The sequence below is a fragment of the Strongylocentrotus purpuratus genome, unplaced genomic scaffold (genome assembly GCF_000002235.5).
Source record: "Strongylocentrotus purpuratus isolate Spur 01 unplaced genomic scaffold, Spur_5.0 spur5_scaffold_12, whole genome shotgun sequence".
In the NCBI taxonomy this organism is placed as follows: Eukaryota; Metazoa; Echinodermata; class Echinoidea; order Camarodonta; family Strongylocentrotidae; genus Strongylocentrotus; species Strongylocentrotus purpuratus.
Window position 1 is genome coordinate 24,516,274 of NW_022145597.1, and position 13,298 is coordinate 24,529,571.

A 13,298-nucleotide genomic window follows, 5' to 3' on the forward strand; every position below is an offset into this window, starting at 1 on the left:
GGGCGAGAGGGAAAGACAATAAAAAGAGAGAGGGAGATGGGTGAAGACAGACAGGGAGAGAGAGAAGAGATGGTGAGAAAGATGGGGAGGGACGGAGATAAAGTTGGGAGGGAAAAGCAATGATGGGGGGGGGGGTGAAGAATAGAGAAATGGAGGGAAACGATGAGGCAGAGGGAGGAAGAGGACGATGGGGAAAGAAAAAAACATCAACAATATCCTCCTACAAGATCGGCGGACTGATAATGGCAGCGGTTCTGTATGATGAGAGGTTTGGTTTGGCACCAGCCAATAGGAGGGGAGATGCACTCGATAAGATTACATAAGGAAAAGATAGGAAAGGAGATGGCGCCATTATCATGATTTTGAATCGCAAATGAAGGCGTACAGTTTAAGGCGAAGGTTTTATTTATTTATTTATTTATAACACATCTTTAAAAGAAGGGTAGCCCAATCAGCAAACAAATACTGGTTTTCAGGTTGAGTACCAAATAACATGATAAAGGTGAAAAATGGTATCTGAGCTCTCTCCTTCTCATTATGTGCAAGGATCTTTAGTAGTACTGTCATATCAAATTTAATTAAAGGGACCGTTGAGTTCTTGTTTAAGACCGCAAATGCCTTCAAAATGCATGGTTATTGCTCTTATTCTTATTTCTTACCAACACGAAAAAGCCAACATTGGCTGACATAAAACGTTTCAGGCGCTATCTCGTTTTTTCAACGACTGGTTCAAAATTATCGAATATTGTTTTGTGGACGGGGGTGGGGGGAAGTAATATTCCACCAATTTCTCACTGATAATTTTATATTATTTAGCCGAATCAATTTGATTTCTTCTCATGCAAATATCATCAGAAGCAATTTCTATAATCATATTGAGTAGGCCCTCCTCTTTGTGAAGTGAACTTCGCGTATTTCTTTGCGAACTTTGGATTTCGAAAGGAAAAATAAACAAAAAATGATAGCATTTGGTATCTCTTTTTCTAGGTGACTTCATAAATTACTACATACTCAAATCTGAAGGAAAAATTGATAAACATTGGACCTTAACCTCGTGTAAGCGCATTTCTGGCAAGATCCCTCGTGATCTGTCTCTAGTTTTTTCGCATGATAAGAATGGATATGACTGAACATGTAATTGTGAACAGTTGTTTATTCATTCTTTTACACGGGCAAAAAGCAAACAACACTTTTCTCTTTTTTGATCATGTTGATTAATAATATACGGTGCTAGTAAGATAAAAATTGAAGGCGCCAATGCAATTTCTCAATAATACTGGGTTGAAAATTAAATCAAGACGGCTCAAAATTGTGTGACTCCTCACTGGAAGTCTATGGAACGGAAAATTGTTGGGGAAAACATTTTTTATTCCACGGGGATTGATATTATACAAAATTCTGGAATCGTAGATCGACGGTCCTTTTAATCTGATATACGTTGGTGATGGTTTCAGAAAAACACCCATTGAAGTTGAAATGCATGTTTCTATTAAAAGAACCTCGCGTCTTATTTTTCCGCTTCGATTCCCTTCCTCGGAATTTGTTGCAAGTCGGTTCTCTTATAATCAAATTCGATCTATAGTGCACTTTAATCAATTTCACTGAAGTCTTCAAATGCACGTAGGAATTGTTCCCTTGTTTGAGTTTTGGTTATTACATTTGCCTTGCAACAGCTTGTCTTCCTTTTTATTTTCCTTTTTTATTTATATTTTTTTTTACTTAGTTTGTATGGACACTTACTTTAGAAAGATTAAGCATTTTACTCAAACAAGCACAAAGACGGTCATTGGCGCTGCTAAGCGGGAGCTGGAGAACTTGCCCATACAAATATGAAATTTCCCCAAGGTTCCCCCGGGGACTGTTCTAGAAGAATGAGGGGGGGGGGGGGCTTTCAGGTTCATTTATTTTTAACATTTACGCCATACTCGGGTGCAGTACAGTATACCTTCACTTCAAGCAGGATAAATACACAATTGCAGCCTGGAACAAAGACTATGTCGCTACGGTGGATGCGACCTTATTATTCATCAACTAACAGATAAACATCACACACAAGAGCAGAATAGCGATTTCGTGCATGGAAAAATGTTATTAGTTGATTCTTTTCCCTGATTAAAATGGCAGATGTGTGTATTAAATACGAATTATTATGATCGCAAAGGATAAGAATTAGTTAGCTATGTTTTGAGATGTAAAAAACTAGATCATTGCAGTTATTATGTGTGTTGATCTCATATAATTAGGGTGGGTTGAAGTTTATTAGAGCATCACAAGAAAATTAGTAATACGGTGAAGATACGGGGATAACAATTTATTTGAATAATGTTTGATTAGCATTAGACGAAGGACAAGGCCTAAAATGACACCAACCCTAATACACAAAGTGTTAGATACAGCACAGTTTGATCACAGGTGGAAAGGAACTGGAAAACAAGTGGCCTGGAGGGTCGTTCGACACATACTCCTTCGACCATTCCTTCGTAGACAATATCTTAACGCGGAGTGAATTTCTAACTTTAATCCTGGACAAAACACGACAACCCAATAGCCCGAATCTAAATCACAACTGGATCCCTAACCCTTACCCTAACCCTAATCAGGCGCGTACGCAGGGGGGGGGTTTTGGGGGGTTAAACCCCCCCCCCCTTTGGAAATTTTTTGTGTGTAAACCCCCCTAAAAAAAACCTAAAACCCCCCCCCCCCCCCCCCCCCCCCCCCCCCCCCCTTTTGGATTTTTTTTTTTTTTTTTTTTTTTTTTTTTTTTTTTAATTATTAAAAAAAAAAAAAAAAAAAAAATTATTCCCATGGCCGACCTAAAAAAGGTGACCTTACCCCCCCCCCAACGGAGCAAAATGTCAAATTTCCAAATTTCGAGACCAAAAAAAAAAAAAAAAGTGTCCTCTTACCCCCCCCCCCCCCCCCCCCCCCCCCCCCCCCCCCCCCCCCCCCCCCCCCCCCCCCCCCTTATTCAGCGGTCGGCTGAGTCGTTGCGATTTTTTTGGGACCAAAAAAAAAAAAGATGTGTCCTTACCCCCCCCCCCCCCCCCCCCCCCCCCCCCCCCCCCCCCCCCCCCCCCCCCCCCCCCCCCCCCCCCCCGCTTATTCAGCGGCTGGCTGAGTCGTTGCGAAATTTTCGGACCGATTTATAAATGTTAAAACCCCCCCCTTGAAAAAATCCTGCGTACGCGCCTGACCCTAATAGTAAAACCATAAACCGATATGTCTATATGACGAAAAAAAAAGGTAGAGACCCTCTGCGAATCAGATACTGTCGACAAATCCGCCAGGCAAATTTCGCAGGATAGCCGTTTATCCCATTCGGTTTTGAGATCCAGGACCAAATTCGCCGAGGACCTGTTTTGGAGTCACACCAGCATCAAAACAATAACTACCCCTGATGGAAAACTAATTACGCCAAAAATATATCTAACATGTTCTTTTTTGATAGAATTTAGGCAAAATAAACAGAGCAATTTTTTACATTACCTAAAAGGAGCATTTAAAAGAAACATTCTTCTTGTATCTGATTTATCTAAAAAAAAAAAAAAAACGTTCATAGAAGATTTTGTTGTAATTAGATTTACTAAGAATAGATGTGATATCAATATTAAGCTCGATCAATGTATATAAAATGACAATTTAATGAAAGATCTTGAAAGGTTGACGAATGATTTTAAATGCATTTAATCCTGAAAAAAAATCTGGATTTATATAGCGGCTTATACAGGAAACGATGTCTCTAATATATATTTTATAACATTAAATTAAATGACTAAATTGTTCTTACCTGGTATGTCTAGAGCAGGAGAGTTTATGTCTTCCGATGATGCAAACTTGATGAATGAAAAAAAAATATCCTTGAGATGTATAGATGAGATGTCGTCCCTCTCAGACATCACGAACCATTAATGACGGTGAAATCGTCTCGACTCCCGCTTTTAAACCCGACATCGAGCGATGTAATATCTATAGTTAGTGCAGATGTGGCCGTAATTAGGCCAATTTTGTAATAGCACGTGAATAGTGTAATTCGTGCCATGGGAAAGTTATAATCAACGTTGCGAGAGTGCGTCCATACGCGTTTCTAACATGTTATAGAATCGGCTTTAGAAACTCTATAACTCAACTCGATCTGGAAAATTTGAAATCAATGGCGAAGAAATCGTCATCATCATAATTAAATTTTATTTCGTTGTAATCACTATCATATTTCTTGCTGTTTAAATATTTCTTTGATATTTATTTGATAATATTTTCCATCGACACAAGCGATGTGAAATAAATCCTGACTTTATTTCGTCGTATAGACACACAACTTGATATCTACTCATTGCAATGTCGTCAGCGTGCGGTGCGTGAATGAAATATAAACCTTCTCCAATTTGTTGATCAACTCCTGTGAAAGAAACCGCTAGCCCGAGGAACAGATGTAGATATCTTCGGAAGCATTTTTTATCCTTTGTAAAGCCTATAGGATTATGACGAAAAGAAGAGTGGCCTAATTTAACTTTCTTGTCTTTACTCTGACGTTGGCGAAAACCAAGATCCTACTACAAATCACATATTGTTGATAATAAAAGTTCTAAAAAACTCTCAATTTCAGGCGGATTAAATACATAATAAAAAGAGGTAATACATCTTGTGTGTGCCGTCTTTGATGTAACGTAAGTGTTATTGTCAAATAGAAATCTCTATAAAATTTTGTAATATCTTTTTCCCACATATACTAAATACTAAGTTGGCATGGTGTAATTTAAGGAGATTTAGTGGCTTGTTTTATTTTCTCCTTATTTGCCTCTGTTGTTTTCTCTTTATGTTTTTTCTTCATTGACTCCATATGCTTATAACATAACTTTTGAAATACAATTTAATAAACACAAGCAATAATGCTAACAGTGACTTGAACAGGCCTAGTTGAAATTAGAGACATACGAGAAAAAGGGGCAAACTTCAGCGATGTTTTCAAAGTTATTTAGAAGAAAATTGTATAATGTCTAAAGATGAGAGGATAAGAGGAACTATAGAACCATTGATACACGAACATACTTATTAAATACATGAAGATAAAAACATTCTTTTTTTTAACCAATAATATTTTCCCTTCATAACTAAATTATTCAGGTAATAGATTAGAGCCGTCCCCTTCTCATTTTTTTAAAATAAAATTTAAACGCTTATACCCTTTAATTACAAAAGTACAAATGACAAATTTTTAATTGATTTTTTAGAGTTCTTTTGTTTGTAGCATGTGGTTGGGATGTCAGCCGACACCAAATTACCGACATAAATCATGTTAACGTCGAAATACATGATAATAATAATAATAATATTCCGCTTTTATATAGCAAATAACAAATGTTTCTAAGCGCTTTACACATATACTATTACCCCGGTAATTGGATTCAATACTTGCCCGCACACACTGTGCACAATCTCCACTCCACGGGGAGCATTCCGGCCAGGCGTTATTTGACGCTAAGAAACAGTTTGACCAACAATGACGGTCGCATCCTACCGGATACCCATTTAACACCTGGGTGGAGAGTTGCAAGTGCAGGTTAATATCTTGCCAAAGGATATTATTAGTGCCGTGTCGGGATTCGAACCCTTGACCTTCGTATCTCCAGTCAAGTGCCTTAAACCACTCGGCCACGACGCTCCTGATGATGATAACGTTTATGATGATGAAGTTGATGATGATAATTTTGATGATCAGATGATGATATTGATGATATAAATGATTATGATGATGATGATGATAATAATGATGATGATGATGAGGAGGAGGAAGTGTAGGAGGAGGATGAATATTAAGATGTTAAAAAGTCATTATCGTATAACAAATAATGCTTATGATCAGAATGACGAAAACAGTCAATAATTATAAAGATAATGAAAACAATAATAACGATTGTCTGCATGATGATCCTGCATGTACAGATATGAAGACAGCCGCATTTTAAACGTTCAAAAAAAAAAACTAACTTTGCATCAAGATGGTAAAAACTTGGTGACCTTGATCAATCTGAGAGTTCTTGAGAATTAAGGAGCTGTGTAGTGTACCTTAAGCAAATACTATTTTGGGCTTCCCGCCAAGACACCGGCGCCCAAAGCATAATTGCTTACGAGACACATTACATTTGCTATTATTACTTCATTTGGATAATCACACCATATAAATACAGACCCTGCCGGATTTGTCTCAGCCTCTCGAACATCCCTTTCCTTCTGCATCCCCCATGACACAGTGGCATAGATTCGTATAAAAGGTGAGAGAAACGTTGAATGTTTATGCTTTCTGCAATTCCTATTTTTTGATCGGCCTAATCATCACGCCGATGGCGCATTCGCCGTGAAACAATGGATTTAGACGTCCAATCTACCCGAAACCCCAGGAGAATCGGCGTACATGACGATACATCTATTCTCGTCTACATTGTGTAACAGAAGAATAACAGGGAGTATCGATAAAAAGATTACCCAACTTTGGTAGCTCCTGATTAAAAAGTCATAACCAATATGACTTTGGAATTGCTTTCATGATAAAGAATAACTTATTTTCTGTCCAATGATACCCTATTCATAATATTTCTGCCACGGGTGAATGAGCACCAGGGTCTTTAAAAAGTTTTGCCAAAATCGCTTTGTTCCAAGTTGGGCTTAAGGACACAACGTAGGTCAGACCATGTGCATTATGTGCTTCTTTAGTGTTAAATAACCTCGTTTCGATCGACATGATAATCTTTAATTATTTTAGACAGCCTAGTAGTACTTACTTCTTGTTTCATGATTTTAGACAACCTAAGTAGTACTTACGTCTTGTCTCATGATATCTAAGTTCTCTCTGTTCACTCGTCCACTGTACCATTTCACACACGTAGGGGGCATAAGGTGTTTATCTCGAATAGCGATAAAATTGGTTACTTAACCCAAATGCAAGAAAGAACATTTATGATGATAAATATCAAATAAATTGACAGCAGACTTTCATTTTAAAAAAACATCCCAGATAAACTTTATCCATTTTGTATCACTCAATGAGAAAGTTACCTGAAACAAGGGATGCGAATGGAGTCAAGATTGTAGTCATTATAACGAAAAAGACATCATAAAGTTTGCTTGTACTTAGCAATTCTTTGAGTTGATGCCTAATGGTCAATGTAAATAAAAGGGCAATTGTTTTGAAATGAGATAACACACATATAATGGCTTTTGATCGACATGCATTGCTTAAGCCCAAACTTGGTACAAGAGGATTTTGACAATGATACTTTTTGAAAATCTTGCTGTTCAGTCATCCTTGGCAGCACAATTTTGAAATTGGTATCATTAGACAGGGTATTAGTTTTTCTTGACGATAACATTATGAATGGAACATTTTAACTAGAAGCTTACAAAGTTGGGTAATCTTTATTTTGAAATGCACTGTACAGAAATGAAAAATATAGAGCAAAACGAAAGATAAAGAAAGTGGCGCGAGTTTAATGGATAGGGAGACCGAAAGAGGGATAGAAAAGGAAGACAGATTAAAGGAAACCTAAACCTTCATACTAAGTTACTTTTATTGTAAAGTTTAAAAGATTTGAATAAAATCAGTGAAAATTTGAACAAAATCGGGCAAGGAATAAGAAAGTTAGAGCTTTTTAAAATGACTAGTCACTAGAGGGCGGTATTCAATTTGATGACATCATCTGTGAACAACTCTCCATGCCTTTTGTACATAGAATTTCACAATTTTTTTGTTTTCTTCGTATTTATTTGTGTTCTTGATCCGACTTCATAACATGTGAAGTAGAATATCATTTTGCATTCTATATCTTGCTTTCAGGGGAGTACATTATCTCAATCACAGGAAAGAAGGAAAAACATGAAATTTGATGTACAAAAGGCATGGAGAGTTGTCCACAGATGATGTCATCAAATTGAATACCGCCCCCTAGTGACTAGTAATTTCAAAAAGCTCTTACTTCCTTATTCCTTGCCCGATTTTGTTCAAATTTTCACTGATATTTTTCAAACATCTTAAAATTTACAATAAAAGTAACTTAGTATGAAGGTTTTGGTTTCCTTTAAAAGAGAGAGAGAGAAAGAGGAAGAGAGAGTGGGAGGATGCGTGGGTGGGTGCAAACAAATATAAAGAGAGAAGACAGGGCGACCGAGAACGAGAGGGAATTCAAAAAATGACAGAAAGATAGACAAAGAGATAAAAAAAAAAAAAAGTAAAGATATACAGGAGATAAAGACAAAGAAAGAGAGATAGAGATAGAGAGAGAGAGGGAGAGAGACGACATTAAAGACCTGGGGGTGTTTCACATAGATCCTAAGTTTAACTTATCTCTAAGTTGGACTTAACATTTATGGAAAGCCGTTAGCATCTTTGAAAACAATTTGTACAAGTTCTTTTAAAAGGCATAAAATGTTGATTCAAATCATTCATATTTTTTATTATCAAGGAGATTTCATGTTCTTGCTGTGGAATTTATAAAAAGTCCAAAAGACTTGAATTTTTGCTTTTGAATATATTTTATTGTAAGGGTTAAAATGGCTCTCCATAATTTTTAAGTCCAACTTAGAGTTAAGTTTGCCTTGGGATCTTTGTGAAACACCCCCATGGGTGAAGCGTGGGTCAAGATATTTAGGGAGGGGGTTGATATTATAGAGGCACCTTGCTTAGACTTGTTGAATCTGATTTTAGACCATCAAAGTGTCGGAACTTCTTCACGTTCTTGGTTACCTCGTAATTTCTCCCCCCCCCCTTTTTTTATTTTTTTATTTTTTTAATATTTTTTTTTACTAACCTTTCATAGTAGGGTATGGGCACGTGTACTCATTTGCCCCCGTGCCCCCTATGTAGCGACACCACGGTTAATAACAATAATCATCAATACCAGTGCTAGTAAGGGAGTCTCGGTCTCTTGACAGCGGAGTCTAGATATCTCCTGTGTATCTCCCGTGTATCCATTCTTTCATGCCCTTAAAGAAGTGAATGAGTTCATCGAACCTCGTTTCACGGCCAGAGTGGGACACGGCAAAAACACAGCCATGGTTCATTACAAAATTAGTTTACACCAAACTCATCTGTTTTTGTATGCACTAGTTCGAAACGACATTATTGTTACCCTTAGAATATTTCTCAAAGGATTCGCGCGTAGTTCCGATTGTAATGAGAGCTGCATGTAATTACAAATCTGTGACGCACACGCTAACACACACACACACACGCACACACACACACGCACACACACACACACACACACGAGCAAACAAAGCCAAAAAAAAAACAGAAATGCCCTGAGCGTTCATCAAATACGGTATTGGATTACAAGTTACCCCTGAATTTTGCTGTTGATGATGATGGCAACGTTATGCTTTAGCTTAAAATGACGTAAACGAAAAGAAATCATTCACTATTTTTTTATTTTTTTATTGAAACATATGAAAGTAGAAGAAGATTTACAAAGTACCATAATTTCAAGTTCAAGTTCAAGTTTATTTCTTTTCTACATAATTTGTTTCCACATAGGCCTAAATTATTTATCCCCTGTCTCATGCTTCTTTTACAAAAGTACAAATGATTCGTTTGAATACTCTCGATAGTAAAGCATATAAGTTAATTACAGCATAATGAAAAGGTTTAAAATAGAAATAGTGAGGGGGCCTATAGTAAAACAAGGCTGCTGGTTAGGCCCGGTGAATTATACATTTACAGACAAGAAATGGACAAAAGGAATAGTAGAAGAGAGGAGGAACGAAATAAGCTATGAGAAGAGAGGCACGGTAAGGCGCCGGAAAAAGAAGGACGAAAATAGAGGACATTACAAGACAAAACAATTATTGTCACAATTAAGAACGGGGACTCAAGGATTTTAATTGTTAGTATTTATCATCTCAGACCTCGATCAGGAGAGTATGCTAGACAAAATATATTCTATATCTAGCAAAAGTGAGCGTTCTTCCAGAAATAAATTGATCGTATCGTGTGGAATTGGCCTGAACTGGTGTCATCTTCGCATTGGTTTTTAGTAAGCACGCTATTCATGTTCATCTTTTTATATCAATTTTTTTATTGTGATGAAACCTTGTTGAATTTGAAATTTAAGCAGGACTGCACTACTTATAGCTACTTGCGCCCTTTACATAGCAAACAACGCCTAAGCGGTACCCGTCGGTCCCCCATGATCCCCTTTTTCTTATGTTAATTCAGAGCTGATTTTATGAAATACCCACCTTGCAGTGACCATGCATGGAGGTATATTCCCTCTTGGCCAAACTAGTACAGACAGGCTTTAAAGGGAAATCTTACTTTGCTTAAAGGTAAAGACCAGTATTGGAAACGCCCCAATTTCAAAAAATGAAATGGAAGCTCTCATTACCAATCATGTGAAAGAATATGTTTTGACTGATACATGATGATAAAAAATTTGCCGGGAAACCGCCTACTAATTCATATATTTGGTAAATTTGTTTCTCTCATGGTCTGTGAGAGATAATTAGGGTAGTCCCATATACATCTTTCTGTGTATAGTGATTGTAACTTTACGAAGAATGGGCCAAATTTCTTATCATTTTGATGATTCCAGAACCTTGCAGATGCTAGATGCTAGATGATCAACCTTTTCTGATCGATTCCACAACGTTTCTTTCACAATGCAATCGCATGACCATAACTGGTCTTTACCTTTAACACGAGCGCAACCACATTCGAAAAATCAACCTACGGCGATTTCAATAGCCTTGTTGTGCGCCACCTACTGAATGTGTGAACATGCGATGAAGTATTACGTAATCAATTTTTTATTTTTTTTATTTATTCAACCATAAAAAAAATACATATACAATAATAATTCATGATAATATAAAAACATGGGGTTAGGGGCCCCTGAAGAAGTTGGAAAACAAACTTGTGATTGGGGTACCAACCATGACACATAATCATATCGAGAAAATTAACAAAAACAACATTAACGGGAAAACAAATATATACAAGAAAAAAGATTATAAAGACCTACATGTATATGAGGATAAGACATTTACAGCAAAGCACCAGCAAAGGACGCACACAGGACACGACGTCAAGCGACACTGCGTCACTATATGCGCCCCCGGCTGGTGCTTTGCAGTATTACAAAACATTTATATACAAAATATAAAAAAATATTAAAAAAAAGAACAAGTGGAGCAAGTTATTCATTATTTAATTGAGCGTGGTTTTTGTACTGCAAGAACATTTCATTTTTCAAGAGTTTTTTTAAATTTATCAAGAGTTTTACTTAGTTTAATATTATTGTCTAGGTCATTCCATAACTTAATTCCAACGTAAGGAATTTTGACTAATTGTAGTTTTGGGAAGAAATTGATGAAGATCTGCGTGTTGACGGGTGAAATATGAGTGATAGGAGGCATTTGTGCTAAAAAGATCATTAAAAACATCTGGCAAGGCATTCGTATGGGTAATGATACATAAAGATATAAGTATACATAAGTACAAGGTCAGAGACCTTTAGGCCCGAATTCACAAAGGAGGTTTGTCGACAAACCTTGGTTTTCGTACGTCATAATGACGCGTTTTACGCGTTTTTTTACAAACCTGGTTTGTAAAGAACAAAAGGAGGTTTGGCGAAACAAAAGGAGGTTTGAGCTCAAACCTTGGTCTGAGCTCAAACCTTGCTTTGTGAATTTGGGCCTTAATGTTTTACATATATATGATTTCTTTGGGATGGACAATAAAGTATCAGAATTGTCCCTGGCTTGATTTTACGACAATAGCCGTCATCGTGTTTCTTTAAGAAAAATGAAAACTCTACAGACACCAATGCAGCAATAAAGATACGAAATTCTAATTATCTTTTCATGTTAATATATATTTTCCATATTTTCCACATCTTATAAAAGAACGATTTATGTAGCAAAGTTACGTGACTTAATATTGTCCAAGGTTCTTTCAAATCAATATAATCGTCTCGATTTCAAAGGAATCATGCTGATATTGTGACCATTTCTATTACGTATAGTTAGAGATAAGCATGACTAAATATATTTTTTCTTTTGTACGTGAGCTTTAACCTGGTGTCGGGTGAGTGACGATCTCAGTAAAGCTCATTGTATACACAATTAAACCACAATTATAATAAAGCTTTGCATCTTAAAACATATTTGCATGTACAGGCATAACCATTTGTTTGACATACATTAGATATTCTCCCATCAATAAATTTCCCAAACAGGTGAATTTAATTGTCCAAACAATCTTGCACCTGCCTCATAAAAACACAAATAATGTCACCAATTCACCTAATCTATGAACGGAAAGCAATTGATAATATGATACGACTCTACAAAGAATAATTTAATTAAAAACTCCAGCAGCCGAAAGATGAGTAGGCAGATAATAATGAAAATACAAACCAGGCATGAAAACAATAAGCTTTTAAAACACGTGTACTTTACCGTTATTATACTTAAAAGAACAAAATATTGTAAAATATATAGGCTGAAATACTTAATAATTATACGCATTCTTAAAATTAGAAAATTATAGTTTCACATAAAAACGTATCTGTACGATGCCGGTTAAAAGAATTAAACAGAGCAAAATTGGGATTGTCGACCGCAACTAAGAAACGATATTAATCAAATCAATCTACGTTCCATCAAAATGGCTTTCATAGTTCTCAAGAAAGAAAATACAATATTGTATACACCGTCATTTGATTACAAAAGAAATTTCCATATAGATCCGTTTTAAAAGTGTCCATCTTGTTTCATATCGCGCCAGAAAGAACGCAAATAAAATGCACATTTTGAGAATGAATAATACAATCGGAGATCAATAACGCTCATTAAGTAGTTTATAAAATATTACTATGGAGTGTTACATTACGTAGCTGAAGCAGAAGCACATTGTTTTGTTAAAGAGAAATTCGAGTTCTGGACAAGCCATTGCATTATGAAAGAAACTGTCTAAAAGCAATTGAATATAATGCGAGACGAAGAAGGGCCCAAATCTATGAATAGCATTTAATTATGACGAAAAGAACTGCCCCTTTTCCTTCTTCATGCATGTCAGATTTCGTTAAAGATAAACTTGAGTTCTGGTAATGCGATTGCATTGTAAAGGAAAAGGTGTGGAATGGATCAGAAAAGTTGATCATATAGCATGTACGTAATGGTGTGTAATGCAAGGTTCTGGAGTCATCAAAATCATCATAAATTTGGCAGAGTCTTGGTAAAGTACCAATCACTTACACAGAAAGATGTATATGGGACAACACACATGGTGTCGGGGCTAGTACTACCCT